Here is a 25,669-nt window from a genome sequence, read left to right as displayed (position 1 = left end):
CCATAATTGGTATATTTGATTTACTCATAAGTCCCTAGTAACGTGCCCTAGAGGTGCCCAGGGCCTGTGATTTAAATGCTAGTAGTGGGCCTGCAGCACTGGTTGTGCCACTCACATTAGTAGCCCTGTAAACATGACTCAGACCTGCCATTGCAGTGTCTGTGTGTGCAGTTTTAAAATGTCAATTCGACTTGGCAATTATAAGGCATCCCTAAGTTAGTCCCTAGGTAGCCCCAGGGGCAGGGTGCAGTGTATGTTTAAGGTAGGACATATACTAGTGTGTTTTAAATGTCCTAACAGTGAAATACTGCCAAATTCGGTTTTCACTGTGCAAAGCCTATCTCTCTCATAGGTTAACATGAGAGCTGCCTTTAAATATCCTTAAAGCGCGGATTCTCTTTGAGAGCAGATAAAAATGTGGAGTTCAGGGCCTCTGAGCTCACAATTTAAAAATACATCTTTTAGTGAAGTTGGTTTTTAGATTGTTAGTTTTAAAATGCCGCTTTTAGAAAGTAGGCGTTTTCTTGCTTAATCCATTCTGTGACTCTGCCTGTTTGTGGATTTCCCGTCTGCGTCAGTTTGACAGTTGGGCTGTTCACACCTCTTCTCTAGACAGTGACACAAAGGGGGCTGGGGTGTAGCCTGCATATCTTGATTAACCATCTGTGCTGGAGGGGAGGAGTGCTCACTCACACCTGAAAGGACTGTGCCTGCCCTCACACAATGCCATCTCCGACCCCCTGGTGAGTGTCTGGGGCCTGGCCTGGACAAGGAAGGATCTTGCAAACACTTAAGACTTTGCTTTGAAGTTTGCCGACTTCAAAGGCAGAACTGGGTATAAGAAGAAGACCCAAAACCCCAGACTGGTAGAATCTTTCTGGAATCAAGAGGAACTTCTGCCCAGGAGAAGAGCTGAAGGAGGAGTACTGTCCCTTTGCTGTGTTGCTTTACTGGACTGGCCTGCAGTTGCTGCTTCTGCCCGAAAAGAGTGCAAAAGGTGATCTTTGCTGTGTGTCCTGCTTGAGAAAATTCTCCAAGGGCTTGGAGTAGAGCTTGCCTCTTGTTGGAAGTCTCAGGGACACCAAAGACTTCAGTTTCCTCGACCTGCAGCACTGGGAACTGTGTGTTTTGTGCTGTTCAAGAGGAGAAACCACTGCACGGCCACCAATGACGCCGCCGGCCTGCAACGTGACCTGCCGACGCCACATGGAGTCACATTGCCGTGCTTCACACCGTGACCCTGGTCTCCCCGACGGCGTCATCGGACGATTTCACCGAGCCGTTGCTCGCACCGCAACCTGTGGGCCCCTCACTCCGGCATCACCTGCTCACACCGCAGCCTGGGCATCCCCGATGCCGCCAAACCTGCTGACACCTGCGCCGCTGCTGCCTGCGCCGTGGCCTGTGGACACCGCTCGTGAGGTACACGAAGCACTGTCCCGTCCCACGCCGCAGCCCTGGTCCACCGACGCCAGCACCATCGACTCCTGTGTCGTCACCAGGCATCCTGCCTGCACTGTGGACACCGCTCGTGAGGGTCACGAAGCACCGTCCCATCCTGCACTGCTGGTTTGGGCCTACCAACGACAGTGATTCAGCAATGACAACGACGCTGCCTGCACTGTGACCTGTGGACACTGCACGTCGCACCGCCCCACTTCACACCGCAGCCCTGGTCTCACCAACGCCGCTGGACGCCATCACCGAGCCGCTGCCTGCACCATAACCTGTGGGCACCGCACGTCGCATCGTCCCACTTAGCACCGCAGCCCCGACGCCATCCACGCCGGTGCACCTGACTTCATCAGCCTGGAGTTCGATCTGCACCACGTGTGACCTCAAGTGCCCGACGACTCCTGCACCGACTCCGAACCCGACATTGCAACATCAGTGACGCTGCCTCCAGAGCTCACCGCGAGGATCACGACGCCCTGCCAATCCAAGGTACTGTTTGCGGGTCTTCCCGACACCGTAGCTGGCCCGCAACGCCGCAGCCGGCCTGAACTGTTGGTTTTGTTGATCACGACGCCGTGATAGCCTCAGGTGGAGCTATCGACTTCAAGGAACTGTCGTTTTGAGTAAATCTTGCATAATTCATATTTTTCTTACTGTATGTTGGATTCTTATCATATTTGGTCGTGTTTTAAATAGATAAATATTGGCTATTTTTCTAAAACTGGTGTGGTGTTCTTTTGTAGTGTTTACACTTATTACTGTGTGTTATGTGCAAATGCTTTACATATTGCTTCTGAGATAAGACTGACTGCTCATGCCAAGCTACCAAGGGGGTGAGCAGGGGTTATTTGAGCGGGTGTCTCCCTTATCCTCACTAGAGCGTGATTCCCTACTTGGACAGGGTGCAAACCGACTGCCAACTAGAGACCCCATTTCTAACAGTTCTCCAGACCAACAGGTGAGTACACTGTGAGCATGATGCGTGGGGCATGAAGGTATGGAGTGCTGTGTGTGTAAGCCTCATGTAGGGGGGGCTGAGGGGTCCTGGGCAGAGTGCTGCATGAATGGTGGTCAATGTATGTGCATAAGGGGATGGGAGGGATATGTTGGGCCATGAGTATAACAATCCGGACGGTATGAATAATACTTTTTCTGCTGTATTTTTTCTGCAGGTCAGTGCCCTTCAGAAAAAGGGTATTTGGCGTGCCATCGCCAAGGAGGTGCAGACCCTGGGGGTCTTTGACAGACGGAGCACCCAGTGCCGCTAACGGTGGGAGAACCTGCGCCGCTGGGCAAGGAAGACAGTGGAGGCCCAGCTGGGGCTGGCCTCCCAACGAGGAAGGGGTGCCCGTCGTACCCTGACCCCCCTGATGTTCCGCATCCTGGCGGTGGCCTATCCAGAGTTGGATGGGCGCTTGAAGGCATCACAGCACCCACAAGGGGATGAGTACAGATTCAGATTCATGACTTTGCACGTGTTAAGGTGTTACCTGGGTGGGGGATGTGGGCTGTGGGTGCCCCTAGGGCAGGGCAAACATGGCAGGGTAGTTTCCATGATGGGCAAGCTCAGATGCACTCCAACCCCTATAATGCTAGTGGGCATCTACTACTGGGCAGGGTCCTGTGGGTTTCAGGTGTACAGCTAATGGCGTTAGGCATTGTACCCCATGGCCTGGTGACTAGCATTGTAACTGGTAGTGCATGGCCTAGTGCAGGGTTCTGCAAAGTCGGTCCTGGAGAGCCGGGTCCATGGCAGATTTTTAACATATCCAAATTTAGAAAAAAGTAGATTTCTGAAACATCTTGTTTCTAAATGTGGATATGCTAAAAATCTGGTATGGACCCGGCTCTCCAGGACCGACTTTGCAGAACCCTGGCCTAGTGCATAGGGCTGTTCCCTGTGAGTTGTGTACGCCAACAGTAGTGTTGTTGCTGGCATTGACCAAGTGTATCCTCTGTCTCTTCCCCCCCCTTTTTGTTTTGTCACTCTGTCCTTGTGTGCATCAGCATCATCTGGCAGAGGAGCAGAGGAACTGGCGACAGAGGGAGCTGCATCCCACATTGGCCTGGAGGCCAAATCCACCCACAGTGAGGGCACCAGTGGGACAGAGGGCAAGGGGAGCACCACGACGGAGACAGGAGGGGACAGTACTGACAGCGACTCCTTCTCAGATTGAAGCTCCCTGGAGGTGGCGGACACCTCTGTCCCCACCCCAACTACAGGTACAGCCTCCATCCCCGTACCAGCACCACCCTCCCAGCAGCCTCTCAGCTTGATTACCATGCCCGCTCATCCAGAAGGGTGGGCATCTCCTTCACCCCAGGCACCTCAGGCCCTGCCCCAGTCAGCCCTGCTGCCCTCAGTGAAGAGGCTATTGACCTCCTAAGATCCCTCTCTGTTGGGCAGTCAACCATACTGAATGCCATCCAGGGTCTTGTAGGGCATTTGCAACAAACAAATGCATACCTGGAGGGCATTCACTCTGACGTGGCGGCCCAACAGAGAGCATTCCAGGCTCTGGCCAACTCACTGATGCCAGCCATTGTCCCTGTTTCTAGCCTCCCCCCTCCAACTTCCTCAATCCAGTCCCAATCCCCTCAACCCCAGCCTATCCCAAGCACACCTTCAGACCTGCATTCACCCAAATCAACATACAGAAGTGGCTCAGGCAAACACAAGCACCACACTTCATCCCACAGGCACTCACACAAGCACCATCCAGATGCAGACACACCAACATCAACTGCCTTCACTGTGTCCCCCTCCTCCTCGTCCACCTCCCTCGCAGTAGCGTCTCCACTCATACCTGCATGCACTACATCTTCATCCACTACCTCCATCACCAGCACACCTATCACTACACGCCCCTCACTGGCAGTCACCACCCCCACATCCATGCACACATCCCCTGTGTCCTCGCCCACTGTGTCTGTGACCCCTCCTTCCAAAGTACACAAACGCAAGCACTCAGACACCCAACAGCCATCCGCCTCACAACAGCATCCAGCCCATGCACCTGCACTCAAACACAGCAGACAGACACCTCCTACAACCACTCCCTCTTCCTCCACTCCCAAACCTTCACCCGCTTCCCACCCCAGTGTCCCTAAGAAGCTTTTCCTTGCCACCCTTGACCTATTCCCTACCCCTCCCCCGTCCTTCACTTCGGGCCAGCGTGGCCAGATCCCAGCCCAGCACCTCAGCCACCCAGTCCACGGCCACTGTGGGTGAGAGGCTCCAAGGAGGTACCCGTCAGCACAGCCAGTGTGCCTGCACCACCTGCCAAGGGCAAGAAGGGGCCGCCACCTATCAAGGGCAAGAAGAGGACACCAGCCAGCAAGGGGAAGGAGGCACCACCAGCCAGCAAGGGCAGGAAAGGAACACCAGCTGGCAATAGCAAGAAAGCACCACCATCTGCCAAGGGCAGGAAGGGGCACACAACACCAGCCATGGCACTTCAGCCATCCGAGGCTGCAGGGGAAGGGCTGGATCCTCCCCCCACCACTGACAGCACCACCACCTGCACAGCCGCCAGCACCGCCACCTGCACCATGGCCAGCACCGCCACCTGCACCACGGCCAGCACCGCCACCTGCACCACGGCCAGCAACAGCCCCAGTGGGCAGCCGTCCGAGGCTGCAGGGGAAGGGCTGGAGCCTCCCCCCACCACGGCCAGCACCGCCACCTGCACCACGGCCAGCACCACTGCCAACAGCAGCAGCCCCAGTGGGCAGCCGTCCGAGGCTGCAGGGGAAGGGCTGGAGGCACCACCAGCCAGCAAGGGCAGGAAAGGAACACCAGCTGGCAGAAGCAAGAAAGCACCACCATCTGCCAAGGGCAGGAAGGGGCACACAACACCAGCCATGGCACTTCAGCCATCCGAGGCTGCAGGGGAAGGGCTGGAGCCTCCCCCCACCACTGACAGCACCGCCACCTGCACCATGGCCAGCACCGCCACCTGCACCATGGCCAGCACCGCCACCTGCACCACGGCCAGCACCGCCACCTGCACCACGGCCAGCACCACTGCCAGCAACAGCCCCAGTGGGCAGCCGTCCGAGGCTGCAGGGGAAGGGCTGGAGCCTCCCCCCACCACGGCCAGCACCGCCACCTGCACCACGGCCAGCACCACTGCCAACAGCAGCAGCCCCAGTGGGCAGCCGTCCGAGGCTGCAGGGGAAGGGCTGGAGCCTCCCCCCACCACTGACAGCACCACCGCCTGCATCGCAACTGCCATCCAGGGAGCAGCTATCACCACCAGCAACCAGTGTGTAGTTGTGACTACATGGGCTGCAGTGCATCCTGGCCCCTGCAACACCTGTAGGTGTGACACCCAGGTGAGAGACTGTGACTTTGCACCATCCAGGATGAAGCACACTGGGCACAAAGCCCCCTCCAGAACCAGTGGAAGAAGGCATCCACTCGTCCCGTCCTTGGCAGGATGAAGCCCCCTCCAGAACCAGTGGTAGAAGGCATCCACTCCAGAGACTGTGGCCTTGCACTCCCCAGGACCAAGCAGTGGGCAACCCACCACCTAGAGAGACTGTGGCTTTGCACTCCCCAGGACCGAGCAATGGGAAACCCGCTCACTAGAGAGACTGTGGCTTTGCACTCCCAAGGACCAAGGTGTGGGCAACCCGCCCACTAGAGGGACTGTGGCTTTGCACTCCCCAGGACCAAGCCATTGGCAACCCACCCACTAGAGAGACTGTGGCTTTGCACTCCCCTGGACCAAGCACTGGGCAACCCACCCACTAGAAAGACTGTGGCTTTGCAATCTCCAGGACCAAGCAGTGGGCGTGTAGCCCCCTCCAGGAGCAGTGGCGTTGTCCCATCTTCCGGCTGAGGTGCCCTCCCATTTCCTGTCCCCCTGAGGTGCCTGTGTGTTTTCGACCTGGTGCCCCTGCAGTGTTCTCTCCATATTGAGGCAGGAGTCAAGTGTGGCCTTTGCGTATGTGTTATGGCCCCGAGGCCATGGACATTTTGGAGTGGGCATTGTCCCTCCCTTTGTATATATTGTACATACTGTTTATTGCTTTAAGGAAGTCTTTATCTAAAATTGTACTATTATACTCACTTTATTCAATTCCTTTTGTCCTTGCATTATTCCTGAGGCTTATGGGGTGTATATGTAATGTTGTTGCATCTGTTTGTATGTATGGTGTTGGGGGTGAGGGTGGGGGTGTTGCGTGTTGCGTGTGTGTGTCACTCTCCCTCCCTTGTGTGCTAGGTGCAGTACTCACTGTGGTCGTCTTTGCTGGCGTTCGTGTTCCTGGTGTATGAGGAGGTACACCAGTACACCAGCATTGGAAAAATGTGCAGCTCGGGCTCCCGGGCGTTGTGGTTCTTCCTTGAGTGTCGAGAGGTGGGTCGTTTCCCTTCATTGTACTGTTTCCGCCATGCTTTTGACGGTGTTGGTACTGCCCTGGAAAAGCTGGCGGATTGGCCTGTTGTAATGCAGTGGACGGTACATTGTCTTCTGCCAGAGTGTTGGCGGTTACCGCCGGAGTGCTTGTTGCTACCGCCGTGGCGGTCGGAGTGTTAAAGTGGCTGTCTGTGTTGGCGGTTTCCACCATGGTCATGATTCAATTTTTTTTACCGCCGGCCTGTTGGCGGTATTACCACTGCTTTATCACCGACCGCCAGGGTTGTACTGAGGGCCATAATATTTAAATAAATTATACGACAAGCAGGGTGCATGTGAGCGGCCTAAGGGGCAGGGAAAACGAAGGGGAATGCAGACTGGTAGGGGTACTAAGTGAGGGAAAACACAATATTTTGTAAAATTACCAATTTTTGATGGCTTGAAAATCTGAGAGGGAGAGAGTGTGTGTGCGTTTTTGTCTGTGTAAATGCAAATAAATTCTGGTGAAATCCGGCAGACATCTCACCATACCTGACAATCATCCGTACCCAACTGTTTATCAGAAAATGTATTTATTAGGGGAATGTAGCACCCCACACACCCCCTTGCAGCTACGCCCCTGCAGCGTGGTCTTGAACATGTACCATAAACCAATATTTCACCACTAACTTAAGATCCCTGGGAGAACAGACAAGAATACTCTGGTAAATTAGGATAAATGTGGCCTGAGAAAAATTGCTGTTAAAATAACTACAAAAAATATTGAGGTATAAAAATACAGAGTGAAATTCTTCATCTACAGAAACAACTGCATAACAATGAAAAGCCAAAAACACTTACTACAAAGAAGTACCTACATATCTACAACATGTTAATTGTTTGCGCAAATTGGCATTTTTCCACCAAAAAATGTGCCACACCATAACTGCTTCTGAATACAAAAATGTTCAGCTGATGGAAACTGTCGTAGCATTGCGACGATAAAACTCCTCACTGTCTGCCACTCTAAATAAATATATCAATGTGAATAAAGAGTTTGATGTTCCTGTATTTTTAACTAAATCGTTATGCTGCTCAACAGCGTGAGGGCTGGTGCCATCTTCTGCTGTGATAGTGCAGAAGAAATGAGACAACAGAGTTGGAACTGGCTATGAATGACATACAATGTCGTTATTTGTCCATGCTTTACACAGTGCCCATGGTTCGGGGCCAATTTAGCATTCAAGAAATAGAGAATGTAATTTAAGATCTCTTATGGCTATTACCAGAGAACAGCATCACAGCCAAACCAACCCACCAAAAAATCATTATAGAGAAACTACAAGAAAGGCAGGGCAACAAATGTTTCTAGAAGCATTTAGGATAATCGGACATGTTTGTAATAATAGAATTTGAATATTGTAGGTCTGTCATTAATGTGGGTTGAGGATTACTGCCAGGGGCAGTTGTTTGTTTTATGAAACATTTAAGTTGTTAATCGTGGCTCTTTTTCATTTTATCAGAGATTCTGCTCTCCAAGATGCTCATTAAAAAATGGTGGTGGGGTTGTTGTAAATGATTCTCTACGATGATCTTCTGTGCAATGAGGTAGATCCGCTAAGGGGCCTTTTTGTACATGGGGGTCCGATATCAACGATAAGACCATCCAAAGCCAGAGCTAATGCTCCACCAACACGCTGCACCGAGATGGCTCAGCAAGGCAGCCAGGCAGGATGCCTTGATTAACTCCTAACATGTTAGGGCTTTGGAAAGTGTAACCCACAGATCATGTTATATAGGAACACTCAATTTCAACAGACATTTTCTACTTTGTTGCCAGTTCCTTCTCTGTTGTATTTACCTACATCTATGCTACTCCCATTCCATAACGAACAGACGAAGCAGAGGAATTACTGGATCAAGTCTCCTCAACATTCAGGACTCCACAAAACCTGCTTTATCTAGCACTTTCATAACACTTGAGCCATGGGAGATTCCAGGTCGCTGTCTCATTTAATTAAAAATATGTATTGTCCTGTCATGCAAAAGGTGTCTTTCAAATTGTTCTAGGTGTTAGGGACCAGAGAGCACTGTCACTTGTTCAGATTCACAGCAAGGAGGGATAGCCAAACACCGTGTTCACTTATGAGCAGTGTGTAGATATCATATCTGGCCGTCTGGTCACAGAAACAAGCAATGGCAATGGATAAGCCAACAGGTCTGCATTTTAAGGAATCTTGTATGGTAATGTGTAAGTAGCATAGGAATGGATATGTATTTCTGTGGAATCAAATAACTGTAGAGTAATATTGGGACATTTGTGGCATCACTGCTGCACGGGGGGGTGGGGGGTGGTTAATGCCAATCTTGCATCACTGCTGAAGGACATCCTGTCCTGTAGATCACCACACTGCATTCACGCCATTTGGAGAGGGGCAGGGCTACCCATTGATAAGTGCTATAAAGCACCAATCCTGTGCCCACTGCGCAGGACTTTTGTGACATCACTGCTGCACGGGGATGTTGAGCCACAAGCCTACGCCTGCATCACTGCTGAAGCGATCTCCTGTCCTCCTGTCCCACAGATCACAACGCTGCATTCGCGCCAACGATTGGAGAGGGGCAGGACTGCTCAATTCATCAGCGCTGTAAAGTTCATCACCTGTGCCTGCTGCATGGAATGTGCACGGGCCTCCCCGGGCAAATCTTGGGCCAAGAGCAGGCCTGTCCATGCCCAATGGAGCTTGGAGCAGGCTGGGCTGGGCCAACCCCCTTGGATTGACACCCGGAGATACTGTGCAGCTTTTAGGTTCTATTATCATCTTCACTGGTTATGCACCTGCCCCCTGTTTGCTTTACATTCTGGATTAATTGTAAACTGTAAACTTCGTACTTGTATAGCGCACTACTCACCCGTTAGGGTCTCAAGGCGCTGTACACATACCACTGTGGAACCCCTCCTGGCTTTTCCCTGTGAGGTGCCCACTCCTGGGCAACCTCCAAGGTGAAGCCAGGCATCGCAGCGCTGTTGGGGCGATTAAGCGAGCTATTGCCCAGAGTTACAGAGTGGGACCCATGAATTAGATTAGGCACCGATGCGAGAATTATCAGGTCCAAGGAAATTGAGCCCAAGACCCACCGAGGCGGGAATTGAACCCTGGTCCCGGGCCAGATTTCTGCATCAGGGTCTGCCGCTCTAACCATTGAGCCACACTTCTCCACTTGTAAGCATTAATTGGATCATTCTGGTCTCCATGGTTGGCATTGACCTCATTCTGTGGTGCTTCAGGAGAATCACAATGGCTTAGCGTAAGCAAGATTTGAACTTGGAAGGTACTTCAGCTAAGAAAATTGGCACATTGGATGGCTATATTAAAAAGGCAGTGGGTGCTCTTGATAATGAAATTCTTTTAGCTGAGAGGCATCTCCCAACAGCTCTGTTGCAAACTGCCACAGATGCTCAAAGAAGCCCCCTGGGTGGATCAGCAAGGATAATATCCATGACTCCAATCTGGACTTGCCTCTTCTGGAGCATATAGATGCTCAACCATCGACCCCTCTGGTGAAGCAGAAAAAAGGTTCTGCCCCCCAAAAATATTTAAATACCCACAAGAGTTCCTACGTAACAGTTACGCTGGCCCTTGCTAATTATAATGTCCCCCTCTGCAAACAGTTCTTCGAGGGCTTGCTCAGGCAATTGGGCAAAGAAATTGTGGATGTTATTGAATCTAAATTAGCAGGGATGTATGACCGATTAGGGTGAATTGAGGCTAAACTAGCTGACATTGATTGTGGTAGGGGCAGCAGTATGGTGGTTGGGCAAGGGAGGGATGGACTTATGAATGTTGCTACATTGGAGCCACTTGGTCTTGCCCTGCCAATTCCCACCCGAGATTTGCAGTCTGAGTGGCCCCGGCCAATAGAGAGGGGTCAGCCCTTGGCTAGTTTACCCAGCAAAGTCCCCAGCCTGTCTGAACTGCTTATTTTCCAAGGGATTCAAGGGGGTGGCCCTCTGTTTATACCACCACAGAATCCATCTTCGTTGGGTGTCCCTGTAGCCAGTAAATTACTCACTTCATTCGAGGTAGCCAGGTCACCTCTCGACCGCATCTCTAGATGTAACCTACCAACGGCAGCCTGTCCCTACATGGCCATATTAGCTGATGTCCCCAGACTACACCATGGTGCCTAGAATTAATTAAAAAAGTTGACCCTGGGTTAAGGGAAACTCTACACTGCAAGGTTGTTTATTCTCAGAAATACTTATGGCCAGAAGGGTAGGCTGTATTTGGGAAAATGCAGAATAAGTTCGGGGGTGACTGCATTATTGTTACCTTTAGGAACCCAAAGGTTGGCTAGGCACTTGCATGAGTCCTCAGGGCTAGTCATTTCTCCCTAAAGATTTGGGTCTTGTCCCTTAGTTTCTTTTATAGGGATGCTGCCTGTATTCTGAACCCCACCCCCTTGCAGGCACCCCAATTTTCTGTGCCAGTTTTCAACCTATTTTCTCAGTTGGGTGAACTGGCTGAAAATGATTGACTCAACCCCCACACTGTGTTAATACCCTCTCCCCACAAAGAGCATGGGGCTTGTCCCACCATTCCATCCTCTCTGGCCCTAAGTAGTGCCCATAAGACCCTAAGGGAAATTATGCCACCCACTGAGCAAGTCCACACCTCTGATGGGTTATCGAAGCATGGTGTGCCAATACTTTTTTGTAATGTGGCAGGTCTAGCCAGTAAACAGGCTTATGATGACTGGGTGCTTTATATACGTAAGCATGATTTTGCCCTATTTCAGGAGAACTGGGCCACTAAGGAAATCATTTTGGATGGGTATCATTCATACTCCATCCTCGCAGCTTGTTCTGGTATTGGCAGGGCCAAGGCCAGCCTAACTTCCTGGTTTAAAGTCACCCTGTATTGTAAAGTCACCTTAATTCCTTCCGACAGTCCTTTAATTCAAGCTTTTCTAACTACTTGATCAAGTAGCATGAGTATCATTTTAATTAATTTTTATAATAGTTACCTTGACTCAGACCATATTGTTAACCTTAAAATGCTGTCTGACTTCATATTAGGTCCTGAAGTGCTTTTAACACCTCTCCATTATGGCTATAACATCATTCTCGGGGTGGCTTTAATGTTAAATTGGAGTCCACACAGGTGGAAAATAAACATACTATATTTGACAGCCTAACCACTGGGGGCGATATCCAACTTATGGAGAAAGGGGACACGTTATTTACCAACTCATTAAGTTGCATTACCTTCTGAATGTGACCAAAGTTTATGACTCCCTGTACCAAACCAAAGCAACATTTGAAAGGAGAGAGTGCCCCATCGTGATTGATAATATTTTTGTAAATCGTGGACTTTGTGCTTGGATCCAGGGAGCTAAAATGGTAGAAAGTGCCCACAGAGATCACAATCCCTTGTGTGTGAAATTATGTGATCCGAGGAGGGAGGGAGGTCTGATGATCTTGACTTCGCAATCCCTCGAAACCAGGACTCAAGGGTTCGACCATGTGTGTAGAAAGGCCTCAAAGAGCCTGCGTGTGGCCTTAAAGGATAAACCAAGGGATGTGCTTAAAGTGTGCTATTGCAGACAGGTCTATGAGACACAGTTAAGGTAGGGCTGAAGGAATTACAGGATGAGTCTTGGGGAGATCTGTTGAAGGCTTGAAGGATGAATGACACCAGAGCTTTCTGGTCTGCTATAGGTAGCATCAAGATAGTGAGCGCAAAACCAAACTCTGTCATTATCCACTATAAGCCAGGAAGCCTATGTTGAGTATTTAAAAAAGTACATGGTTCTTCAAATGCTAGTGGGGGTCCTGAGGAGGAGGTAATTTACCCCCCACTAATGGAATTCTCTGTGGCGGAAGTAAGGGAGGCAATTTTCAAATGTCCATGCAGAAAGGCCCGTGGGCCAGATTGGGTGCCAAGGGATTTATATAAAACTGCCAATGACCTCTGGGCCCCCTTACTTTGTAATAGTTTTAATGCCTTTTGCAAGACTGGCTTACTGTAAACCTGGTGCCCAGCTATCATTGTCCTCATATTCAAAAAGGGGAATCCCTAGCCCCTGAGTCTTACTGGTCAATCTCACTACTGTACTCCCATGTTAAGCTAGTGGGTGGAATAGTCCTGGTTCGCCTCCAGGATAGGGTGGGATAACCGGCATGCTGTCTAAGGTGCAATACAGATTATGATTGTGGCTCGGCACATTGGAGTAATGTTTAAACCTGCACCTGTTGATCAGCAAATATACTGTTGCCAAGCAGGGCCCTGTGTGCCTGGCCTTCATGAATTTGTCCTGCTCCTTCAACAGCGTTGTGAGGTCCAAGCCCTGGAGTACTAACTGACCTGGGGATTGATGGTGACCTGGTTCAGGTTTTGAGAGCTCTTCATTATGATTTCCCTTCCCTAGTTCGGTGTGGTCCCTCAGATGAGAGGACAGAGGATTACAGGATCACATGAAGAGTTTGCCAGGTGTGCATTTTAGCCTCTCTGTTATTTTTGTTATTTATAAATGGCTTAGGTCCTGCCCTGACTGCCAAAGTTTTTGATGCCCCCTCCATAGCTGATAAAAAGTTCCCCGTATTATTGTACGCTGATGATGCCATCTTGATATCCAGACCCCCAATGGCTTAAAGATATTATTTAATGAATTTGTCAACTTTATGGACAACCAATCGCTCCAAAACTTCATCATAACGTGCAACTTGAAGCAAGCTTAGATGGGGGCCATCAGACTGCAAGACCAACCCTGTGGCACTTACCCAGGATTTCTTTTACCTTTGTGTAGTTTTTGCCTCTAAGGGGAACTAGGGCACTTGTACCTCAGCGGTAGGGCAGAAATTCTCAGTTGAGTACATTTTCTGCCAGGCCAGACGGATTGGTAAAAAACCTGTGGAACCCCAATTGGAGGTATATGGGAGGAAATGTCTCCCCATTTTGATGTGGGGTGCAGGTATTTGGGGTTATAATAATCCCAAGACACTCCAGGGGGTGCAAAATGGAGCACAGGAGACTCCTGGGAGTCTCACCTACCTGTTCCACCGTCATTTTGCGAGAGGAGCTGGGAGGGAATATGTGGAGGACGCCATTTATCTTGCCACACTGTTGTTGCTCAATATGGATTAACCCCCATGTTGCCTTCAATAGGGAAATAGTTCTAGATTTCCCAGCGTGCAATAGAGAGCTAAAAATTCCCTGGATTCGCTATGTGAAGTCTGTGTTTCAGGACCTGGGGTTTTCGCAGCTTTTCTACAGTCCTGAAACCTTGTCCAAACAAGGCATGGCCAGGTTAAATCCCTGTATAAAATGAATTGATACAAACTTAGGGCTGCAAAAGAATCTTCTAAAACAAAATGGTCAAAGACTATGAAGCCCTGAATACCACTCCAGGAATGGAGCCATATCTAGTGTGCATAGATTCTTCATGAGAGGGAATATTAACGTGTTTCTGCTCAGGTTTTGTAAGATGGCACCTGAATTTTCCTTTGGGGCAGTATGATGCAGCTAGTATTGTGATATGCCCATGTGATGAAGTTTCTCTGCAAAGTCTGCTCCATTTTGTCTTTTTTTGTAAATTTTATCATGATCTTACAAAATTGTATTCATTCTCCATCATCAGGAAGCAAAGCATTTGTTCCTCCCTGGCTGCCCTTCAATCCCTTGAGTCTCATATGACCTATGCTAATGTCTGTTCCTTTCTAAGATGTGCTATCAAAAGAAGGAATTCAATGTTCTTTTAACCTGTTTCAGTTTGTTTTTCAATCTTTTCATAGCAGCGTAGCTTTATTAGCTTTGATGGATATATCATGAAATTATTTTATACACTGTGTAACGAATCAGCATTTGTTTGTACCTGTCTACTCGGGCAGGTGCCTAATAGCTGTGAGGTCCCTCTCTCATATCAGAAATGTGTCTAATACCCTGAGTTAATTATGTAAATAGCTTAAGGTAACTGAGAGTAATGATAGATCCTCACTCTGTAAGGCACAGTTATTTTTTTGCTTTTTATGTGATGATCTCCTTCTTTCTTGTATTTTGTGTATTTGCTGCACTTTAATGGTCACTGTTGTGGCTGAAATAAAGATTTTAACTAAAGTAATATTGGTATAGGTTAAAAGGTCAGGAGACAGTTATTCCTAGACCTAAAAATCCATTCAGGTTAATGACTGCCCTCCTCACCCCTGTGCTGCTGCCATAGAAAAACATAATAAACCATCTAGTTATCTAAGACACGTTAATAGCATTACAGTGTCATGTGTGTGGCCGTGAAAGTCCAAGCTCAGGCAGCAGAATAAACAAACAAAATTATCACAGCTGGGTGTAGGGCAAGTTCTTTTTCTGTGGAAGCCCAATCAAAACATGCACTCCTGGCTCCCCACATGTGGGCACAGCCAAAGCCCCTCTCTAGTGATGTTCACATAATTGACTGGCAACAGCTGTGCTGTCAAGCCAGACCATAAAAAGCTGCACACTACCCTGTGGATGTGATTCTGAACCAAACACATCAGGCAGACCAGTTCACTAGAGAAGGATGAAATTACTCACAGGGGCTGGATGACCTCAGTTTTGTGATGAATGTCCTGTTGTGTAGCTAAAGAACAGAGGACATGCCAGGTATCAGCTTTCCCTGTGTCCATCGCACAATTCACTCCTCAACTTTGAAAGGTAAACGTGCTGTAGAAAGTTACAGTATTCAGTAGGTTTTTAGGTCTAGTGAAGCCAAAAGCCACTTGTGTACAATACACAGAGAGTGGGCTATGGGTCCACCCCCTAAAGCCATTGACTAATTCAGGTGAGCCCCATTCAGCCAATGCTTTGAGACAGTGTCAGTCCGATCTTGTTCTAAAGTTCTGCTGTGTGTTTCAGCACAAAATTCTTCTTCCCTGTTGTAGAATATTAGCTCAATTCTTTCAGCAAAGCAGTAAAGGTTTACTTGCTTCAAAGGGCCAGAGTTTGGAACTGGAGAACCAGTGATTCTGGACAAATGACTTAATCGCCCTATGACTGGAAAAGAAAGTGAATCTGACCTTATGTAATGTCATCTGGTGCTCATGTAAAGTGCTCTGATGTTCATGGACCCAGTCCTTGCCAAATAAAACAACAAAAAAAGTATTTGTATAAACTGCATACTATCATTTTGTAGACCTTCATGATACTTATTTGATTGTAGGTTCTGTATGCTCCCTGTTTGCTTATACTAGCACTTATTAATGGGGCCATGCCTCTACCTTGTGAGGGACAGGCCGGACAATTTGGGCATTTTGCACTCTAGGACAAATATAAATACACTCTAGACATGGATGTTTGACCAGCAGTGATTATGACAACCACCCTTTTACCGGGGCTTCTTTTTTATATTAAGGAGGAAGTGCTACCCCGTACAACCTCCCCACCCTTCTGTGGCATTTTGAAACCGGCCTCTGCTGTGTTAATTGATAGTGCAGTGCAGTCTACAAAATGTCAGTCATCAAGTCTCCACACATGCCACACTGCCTGCTTGTATTTTCTCCATCAGTGGGACCAATAGCATGACCCACGTGAGCATTCTTGTTAAACAGTAGTTTCAGTCTGGTGCTTTCCCAGGGTTATACGTACCAAGTGCTGTGGTAGGCGGCAGCATTCCATTTTCAGAGTGCATTTACCGTAGGTCGGTCACAGTTCTTTTTCCATGAAGTCCACTAGCTGTGCACATGTGAAAATCAGGGGCGTAGCTTGGGGAGGGGGAGAAGAAGGGGTTATGGGGTATTTGGGGTGTTACCCCCCACCCGATAAATTAATTTTCAGCAAAATAGATGAGTACAGGTGCTTTCAGCTGCGTATGGTGAGGTGGCTGTCGGATTTCAAAAGGAATGTTTCATAAACATAGACAAACACACACACACTCTCTCCTCTGCTTTAAAGGTCTTCAAAAATGTTGGTTATTCGAAAAAATATTGGGGGTTATTCTAACTTTGGAGGAGTGTTAATCCGTCCCAAAAGTGACGGTAAAGTGACGGATATACCACCAGCCGTATTACAAGTTCCATAGGATATAATGGACTCGTAATACGGCTGGTGGTAAATCCGTCACTTTTCCGTCACTTTTGGGACGGATTAACACCTCCTCCAAAGTTAGAATAACCCCCATTGTGTTTTCTCCAACTTAGTACCCTACCAATCTGCATTTTCACAGCCCCTTTAGCGCTTCTCATGTGTTCTGCATTTAATATAATGTATTTTGACATTATATGCCCTTCTGATTGTTGGAAAATCTGAAGCTCACACTCCCAACAATCTTATTGACCCAGCTAAGCCCCTGGTGAAAATCAGTAGCTAATCATGGAGAACACGCTTGTATTTCTCAGGAAAAGTTAGGTGACTAACCTTTGACCTTATGAACACCAGGATCCATGGATGTCCTCCTCTAGAATGAGTTTAGGACTCAGCTCCCTGGAGTCTCCCTTTCTGCCAGAGGAGGCCCCTCTGCTATTACAGAGCAGCATCGCCCCACTGACGAAAAGCAGCAAAATAAAGGGATAATAAAAGCATTTTATTATCCCTTTATTTTTCGTCCTTTTTTGAGTGGGGCAGGACCAGCCTCCTCCAATTCAAGTGGAGGAGGAGTGGTATATGCGCTTCTAAGTGCTCATGTCAGTTTGGCCGGCAGTCCAAGGCCAGCCAAACTGACATGCGCACTTAGGAACTCTCCACCCAGCTGTATTTTACAGCTAGGTGGAGACCAAGCACAGTGCCCCACTCTCCCCCTGAGTTGCATTTCTGCCCACTCAGGCCAATCACAGCACTTTTTTCATGCTATGTAACAGCATGAACGAAGCATTGTGATTGGTTGGAGAGAGAACATGAGGTGGCTGGAGCGGAGAGGCACATCACGGAGGGGCAGGTACGTTCTTTTTTTTATTTAACTGCCTCCATGCTGCGCCCCCTTCTCTGCGCGCTCCCCCCACCCTTCACCACTTCCTGGTAGCAGCCACAGCAGCTTTCTACCAGACCTCAGTTAGATCTGTCTTCTAAATGACCAAATCATCAAACTCCAGAAAATACTATTTTTCTCAAGTTATATGGAGAGAGGGGGTTGACGTACAATGACCCTCTCTTTACGTCACTTTCAGACTCCAGGACAGTGGTTCCAAAGACAGCAACTGATGAAAATTGCCTGTGTGAACATGACATCCCACTAGTAGAATTAGGCACGATGGAAGTCCACACAGTATTTATTGCCTGAAAATATATGACTATCCAAATGTTATTTTTAACCAACAGATATTTCATGGATGATGCTTTAAGTAGGATAACCCTTCTTTAGTTGTTGGCTCTAGTGGCAAAATGTCTGAAGAAGTGATCCATGTAATCCCAACAAATATGTCTCAGCATTATTATTACGTCATTCTTTTAGTGTCATTTGTTTTTTCTTAGCTAAAAGCACTCCTTTTATCTATTGTGTAAGCAAACAAAGAACAATACTTCTTGTTTCTTTGCTAAAAGTACTTCTTAAGTCAGCATTACAATAATGATACAATTATAACTAGGGCTCCTGTGTTACCGTATTTATTTTTAGAACATTTTCTTATGTATTTATTCACATTTATTTTTGTTCCTTATAACAATATTATCCATATTTATTTTAAATTCAGCGAAAACATTATGTTGCAATTAGTATATTTCCACAATTATTTAACCAATAAATGATCACGAACTATTGGGTGCTCAGCACTGCATGCGGTCATATATAATTATATAGTGAAAATATTAGCATTATTGCACAAACACACACACATTTGTAGTTATTTAAGGACATTTGCCCTGTATTGCCTCCCTATACTACCAGTGTGCAGTGGTCCCTCCTTCTCAGCACAAAGAATATCTTAAAAAGAGCTAAATTCTGTATTTTCTTTTCTTAAAAATAAATTAAAAAATGAAAGCACATTGTTATTGTTTACATGTATGTATGTGTAAAAATAGAAAACTCCAAACTACCTTATTAGGCTAACAGGGTTAATATAGGCCCATTCTGTGACAACATACAGCATACCTCCAACCTTTAAATTAAACATTATTACCATTTTTAAAGTTACAAGTAATTTTATGTAATACCACAGTGATTGAATGATCTACATATTGAACATTATGATGTAAAATGTCCCAAACAGGAGCCGTATGGACCATAACAATTTATATAATGTAAAAAGAATGTGAATCCTAAAGACCATGTCAATCTGATTACAGACTTGTTTCCAGAATTTGTAGATCAGTGGACAAGTGAATAACATATGTAGGATATCACTATATTGTGCATTGCAGGACCAACAAATATCTTGTGTTGCAAGGTTAATTTTACTAGTGTTAATAGTAATCTGTTGTAAAGTGGTTGTGTAGTACTAGCTGACATATCAGTTTTATTCCAAAAAGACATGCTATAGATCAAACTAAACACAAATATTCTTCCCACTGTATTTCAGTATTAGATTTGGGTCTAGCGTCAAATGGACAGATAATATGTTTATATAGAAGAGGAGTTTGGTATGTGTCTTTAATACAGGGATCATCTTAGTCTCATAAGGATATGGTATTTTCTTATTGTTCTAATCATGTGAGAAATAGAGGTAGACATTGTGCCAATTATTGTATCATATTTATTGAAAAAAGAATTAGGAAAACCAAAAAGAGACTGAGTTACAGAAAGGGGAATAATCTCATCATTCAGTAATAGCTGACTGTCCATTTAAGGACTTTAGTAATCCAAGGTTTCCAATATATAATTTTCTTTTTACATTTAATATTTTATTGTACCACAGCGAGGAATTCAGAAAGTTGGTTTTGTGCTGATATTTGGGAAACAAAAAGGACCACATGTATGTGTGTGCAATGACAGGTACAATGAAGGAAGCTGTTTTCGTGGAAGAAAATAAAAACATCTGCAAAAGGTGAAGACAAAAAGCTGTATGATATTTTTTAACATTTGGACAGTTCACCCCATCTATATATATAATTATTAGAAATATTTAATTTGAGGCACAAGAGGGCTATCCTGGATTTTATTTTGTGTCGTAGAAGTGCAGCAAAATAGATCCATATTTTTTCAAAAAATCACTGGCATTTGTAACAGATTCATGGAGATTAAATATAACACAAGAGGAGAAAGCATAATTTTAACAGAACTGAGTCTGCCCCAAGAATAAAATAATGGATTTTAGTTTGAACATAAACATTTCAGTTTCTTTATACCTTCTTCAAAGTTTAATTTAATTGTTTCTTTCATAGAATTTGTGAACCAAATTCCCAAATATGTTTTGTTATTAGGATTCCAAGTAAAGCCCAAAGGCCTGAAAGGTTCTTTGGTACAACATTTAGTAAGATGTCATATTTCAGATTCATCAGAGTTTAATTTATAGCTTGAAAGGTTAGAAAGGGCATGAATCTCTGGTTGGAAGACAGAAATTCCCAAATGTGTGTTAAAAAGGTAAAAAAGGATAACAATCCGCATAAACTGATACTTTCAATTGGAAATAATTGTAGAAAAAATGGTAACTGTGCCATTTTGTTAACTTCTGGTAATAACGTGTTTTAATGTAAGGATAAATAAAGGTAATGGTAAAGGACAGACCTGTATCACGCCTCTATGGAGTGAAAATAGTCAGCCAAAAATATATTTTAAAAAGTGGCAGCTGAGTATAATAAGGAAATTAAATGTAATACTTTAGGTACACTTTAAAGATTCAAACGTATATTGCCATTTGATACCATCAAATGCCTTCTCTGCATCTAATGCACTTGTGGCTAACTCATGAGTTCACTTAGATGCTTTAATGGGGACATTAAACAGACAAATTGTATTATCAGAGGAAAGGTGTCCTTTGATAAACCCATCCTGCTCTAGTACTCTTAAGTTAGGGAGAATACTCTTAATATGGAGAGCTACAATCTTGCTGAATAGTTTATCATTTACTTTAAGCAAAGAGACTGGGTGATCATTTTTACGCAACTGTAGATCTCAATTGTCCTTAGGAATTAGGCAAGGACGTTTCTTGAGATGCATTAATTGTAAAAAAACTAATCAGTGATGAAAGTTTTAGATTTGGTAATAAAAACAGGATCTAAAAGGACTGAATTATTACATTTCCAATTATTCTGATGTGGTTGGACAGAAATGAGACCAATGTCTGTAATAGTGGGAACATGATCAGAAATGAGAATAAAGCCTATTTCTGCATACCCAAGATTTTGTGTCAAAGATGTACTCACAAATGGATAATCAATTCTTTATTGATTCTGTATGACGATTCGGGGTATATAAAGCATATTCTCTTTAAGAAGGGTTGTAGAAACACACAGAGTCAATCAAAGACATCTGAGAGATTGCAGAACACAAAGATCTATGCATTTTGTTGGATATGTAATTAACAGTGGAACTCCTGTCTAAAATACTTTCCATTACTTGGTTATAATCTCTAATTAGAATAAAATGATCACCACTAAAAGTTAAAAAATTGGTTAGTTTTATCATTCCGGAAGGCAGTTTAAACTATTGTAGGCTCAAATGCATTGAAAATTAATAGGGGGATCTGATTTATACTCTACTGCAATCCATCTACCTTCAGTATCACACAGTTGTGATTACACTTTCACATTTAAATGCTTGTTAATAAAAGTAATCATACCATTCTTTTTATGTAAAGCAGGGTACACAAAGACCTGACCTACCCAACACTGCTTACATTCTAATGCTCCTGACTCAGGTAAGAGTCTCTCCTGTAGTAGACTCATGTTAGACTTTAATCTGTCCAGATGTGAAAGCACACTGTCTTTAATTGGGTTACCAAACACCTAGGATCCCACGGCATTACTCTAAATGGAGTACACTAGCAAACAACATCACATCTAAGCTTACAATCACATTATAAAAAGAATAATGAATGAAAGTATTAATCTGAGAATATAGCTAAATATATGCATTCACAAGGAACGAAAGAAGACAGATGGAAAGGAAATGTGAGTAAAGATAGAAGGACAGAAAACAGGGGATAATACAAAAAGCCAAATTATAATAAAAATAAGATAATACTAACCAAATGAATGATGACTGAAAGGCATTTCTATATGGGAGATTCTTCTTTTGTGGGGACAGAACAAAACAATGATGAATGTGTATCTATCCCAAATGGTCATGATACCACATAAATATGGTGGCTCAAAGAGACCAACAGTAAAGACAAAAGAAACAGCCATTGAAATTATACAAAAAACAGGGAAAGGAGCAAATAATATAATCATATAAATAGAAAACACATCATGACATAGCAGTCTTCTCCAGAAGCATACAAATATTTCGTATGTTGCACAGGATTTTCATAAAACATGTTTCATCTTTGTACCTCACTTTAAATCTGCAGGGATTAATCAAAGCAAATCTAGCATTTATAGCATGCAGCTATGATCAAAGATCGGAGGACTTACTTTCCCCTGTCTGCTATTGGTTTAGCAACACTTTAAGAAAAATAGAGTTTAAGACCAGACCAACAACCAGCTTCTTTAATTTGGCAGCATTAAGTACTTTAATAAAGTCAGTATGTTCTTACAAAAAGGATAACTCCTCTGGATTTAGAAGCTGATTTGTGACATAAGTCTATGGGCCATTTGAATATTCATAGATGTAGCAGGAGAAAGATCTAGAGTTTTTGGCAGAAATGAATCAGATAATATCCCTTCATATTCTTGGGCAGACCATACATTAACAAATTATTCCTCTGATTTCTGTTCTCAAGATCCTCAATGTGTCTCTTTAGGTCAGTAACGTCCCATTACTGGCTGTTTATTTAGTGGAAGAGCCTTGAATATCATTAACTCTGTTCTATTTTGGATACTCTTTTATCCATAAAAGACCATTTTTCCTGAAGGCAATGTAGAGTTTTCTTTCTGTCTTCCACACACGGTTTCAAAGTTCTTACTTCCTCTACATTAGCACCATAGATAGAGTGGTAGGAGACTTCACTGGGAAAGGTGGATTTTTTTGTTCTTTTAGTAGTAGATGAGGGTACATTTTTATGTACTTGAAATTTAGGGACATGCCCAGGGCTCCCTTCAGAACTTAGAATTCCTGCATCTGCCATTAGTGAATTCATGCCTTTAGTTAAGGAAGCACAGGAGATACTATAACAGTTAGAGCTACCAGAGGATAACATATGAGGAGGTTTCCAGCCATGTAATCTCGCAATAGAGTAGCAAGCAAAAAGAAATCAGGAAATTCATAAGTAGATTCCTCAAAAGCAGACTGATAAGTAGAAAGAGTTCATGAAAGTTTTTCAGCATAGTGTGACAGCCAATTAAATCATTTTTGTGAAACCAATGGGAGAAATAACAGTAAGGGCCAGATGTAGCAAAATAGCAAATTGCGAATTGCAATTTGCGAGTCCGTGCGACTCGCAAATTGCAAGTCGCAATTTGCTATGCAGAAAGGTGTCTCAGACACCTTCTGCAACTCGCAATGGGGTCGCAAAGACCCACCTCATTAATATTAATGAGGTGGATCGCAGTTTGCGACCCCTTTGCGAGTATGGGCACTCACGGGGATGGTGGCCTGCTGGAGTCAGCAGACCACCATGTCCGTGACTGCTTTTTGATAAAGCAGTTTTTTTTTGTTCCATCTGCAGCTCGTTTTCCTTAAAGGAAAACGAGCTGCACTTGGAAAAAAAAAACGAAACCTTTAGTTTCGTTTTTTTTCAGGACAGGCAGTGGTCCATTGGACCACTACCTGTGAATGGAAAAAATAATATTTTTTCAGAGCAAAGGGGAAGGGGTCCCATGGGAACCCCTTCCCGTTTGCGACTGGGTTACCATCCACTTCAAGTGGTTGGTAACTGCGATTTCATTTGTGACCGCTTTCGCGGTCGCAAATGAAATTGCATTGCATTGCGAGTCGCAAATAGGAAGGGAACACCCCTTCCTATTTGCGAGTCGGAAATGCATTTTGCGAGTCGGATCCGACTAAAAAAATGCATTTCTGCATAGCAGAGAGGCTTTTGCGCCTCGCAAACGGCGTTTTTCGCCATTTGTGAGGCGCAAACCCTTTGCTACATCTGGCCCCTAGTCTGTTAAGCTACCAGTAGGAGTTCATGACATTGAGAAATGTTGCTCCTCAGTGTTAATTGTGTCTCACAAACAACTGATGTGGAAGTCTTGAGGGAAACACGTAAAAAAGTATAACAAAATGGCAGCCAAAATGAAGATAACGAATAAAGTACTTAAGAATGTCTATAAATGTCTTGCCATTTGTAGAAAATGTGAGAGGTGATATTCAGAAGAGGCCTCAAGCGCTAAAACTATTCCTTCAGAAGAGGGAAGCAGAGTTTCCAAAAATTGTGTGACATACTGCCACTCAAAATGGCAGATGCAATATGCTCCATGCTTGTGATGGTATGAGAACCATCAAAATTCTAAGCCACATGGGTAGAAAATAGTGAAGACTGCGCACCGAACAGCTCTCAGTGAGCATCTGCGCATAAATGTTCAGTGGTTCTGCATTTAAAAGATATTTCGCGAGACCTTGGGATGGAGCTGTGCGGCTACCCATCCATCCTGCTCAGCGTCCAAGCCATGCCCCTGCTAAAACATATTTTGATTTCTAACTTTCAGGCCCATATAAATGGCTTCCTCAGGCTGCCTGCCATTAAACATTTGGTTAGGCAAGATGGTTTGCTCTTCAAGCAAGCACTGGACAACTCTATAGGTTTTATGGTCACAAAAGCAATATGAAATGTCTTGTGTACTGCAAAACATTTTTATACAAGCACTGGCAAAGATAATGGCCTTGCCTTCCAATGGCATTACCTGGCCTTTTGGCTTTGGCAATATTTTTGTTGATGCTATTCTTCAATGGTGAAAGGAAAATAAATGCTTGCTTGCCAGTGCGAGAGAATATCAGCAAAAAACAAAACCCCAAAACTGCCATAGAATGAATAACATGCATGCATCTGTGTCTTCATGCATACGCTGGAAGGAAACTTCCTTACCAATAGCAGCTGTGGGCCCTGCTGCAGCGAAGTTCCACAATTCTGCCACCAGGGGTCCTGCACTGCCGTATCCTGGCATTCAGCCTCAGTGGGCCTTGCCACAGCATCATCAGTTCTTCCTGACACTGCGGCTCTCCCCTCCACACATTAACACCCTCTGTAGACATCATCTTCCAACAGTACAGTTCCACATGCAAGCTACTGGTACAAAATGGAATTTTGTTGTTTGAAATATATAAGTAAAACATATTGAAGCACATTTGGTAATAACAGACACAGTGTAATAATATTTATCTTTTTGTGTGTTTAGCTTAGATACAATTGCTTTCCCAACCCAAGATGGGTGAATCTCTTTGAATTAGTTCATATCCTGCTCTATACTACATAAAGGAAATTGATTGTGAAGTCTAGATGCATCACAATTGTCCTGTGCTCTTGCCCGCTCACTGAACTCTGTTGATTCATTCGATTCTCCAGTTCCTCTTAAAGTTTTTCCTGCTCAGATTGATTTTTTTTCTGGAGTCCTGTTTTTCCCTTCTTGGTCTGTTTTTCTAGAGCATTGCTGGATGGCTTGTTTCCATTAATGTATCTAGCAACTTCCAACAGAAAATAAGTGGCCATATCTCAGGACTAAGAAGCTAATCAGAGTGCTATGCAAAAGACCAGAACTTGACATGTGCATGACTGCGCCATAATGCAGTGGCCATATTTTTCATTCTTTTACTTTACTATCCCAGGATGGCAGCAACTAATTCTGGAGCGGTTAATTTAAAAAGAGAGAGATAGAGAGAGAATTCAGTGGCCTGATAACAAATAGCAGCTGACGGGCCCTCTGAAAAAAAAC

General features: G+C 45.1%; 1 protein-coding gene and 1 long non-coding RNA gene across 3 annotated transcripts in view; one reads left to right on the top strand and one right to left on the bottom strand.

Moving 5' to 3' along the window:
• The window catches only part of LOC138259924 (sodium/calcium exchanger 1-like), a 414,856-nt gene that overhangs the window by 130,472 nt on the left and 258,715 nt on the right, over nucleotides 1-25,669 (top strand). The gene's annotated exons all lie outside the window — the stretch shown is intronic.
• LOC138259925 (uncharacterized) overlaps nucleotides 1-25,669 on the bottom strand; it is a 165,679-nt gene that overhangs the window by 122,241 nt on the left and 17,769 nt on the right. The window contains exon 2 of one of the 2 annotated variants that reach the window (XR_011198775.1): nucleotides 24,826-25,026. This is a non-coding gene — a long non-coding RNA (uncharacterized lncRNA). The remainder of the gene's footprint in view (nucleotides 1-24,825; nucleotides 25,027-25,669) is intronic. The other variant, XR_011198776.1, reaches the window with a different exon arrangement.

This window comes from Pleurodeles waltl, chromosome 9, assembly GCF_031143425.1.
Source record: "Pleurodeles waltl isolate 20211129_DDA chromosome 9, aPleWal1.hap1.20221129, whole genome shotgun sequence".
NCBI lineage: Eukaryota > Metazoa > Chordata > Amphibia > Caudata > Salamandridae > Pleurodeles > Pleurodeles waltl.
This window is presented reverse-complemented; position numbering and strand designations above follow the sequence as displayed.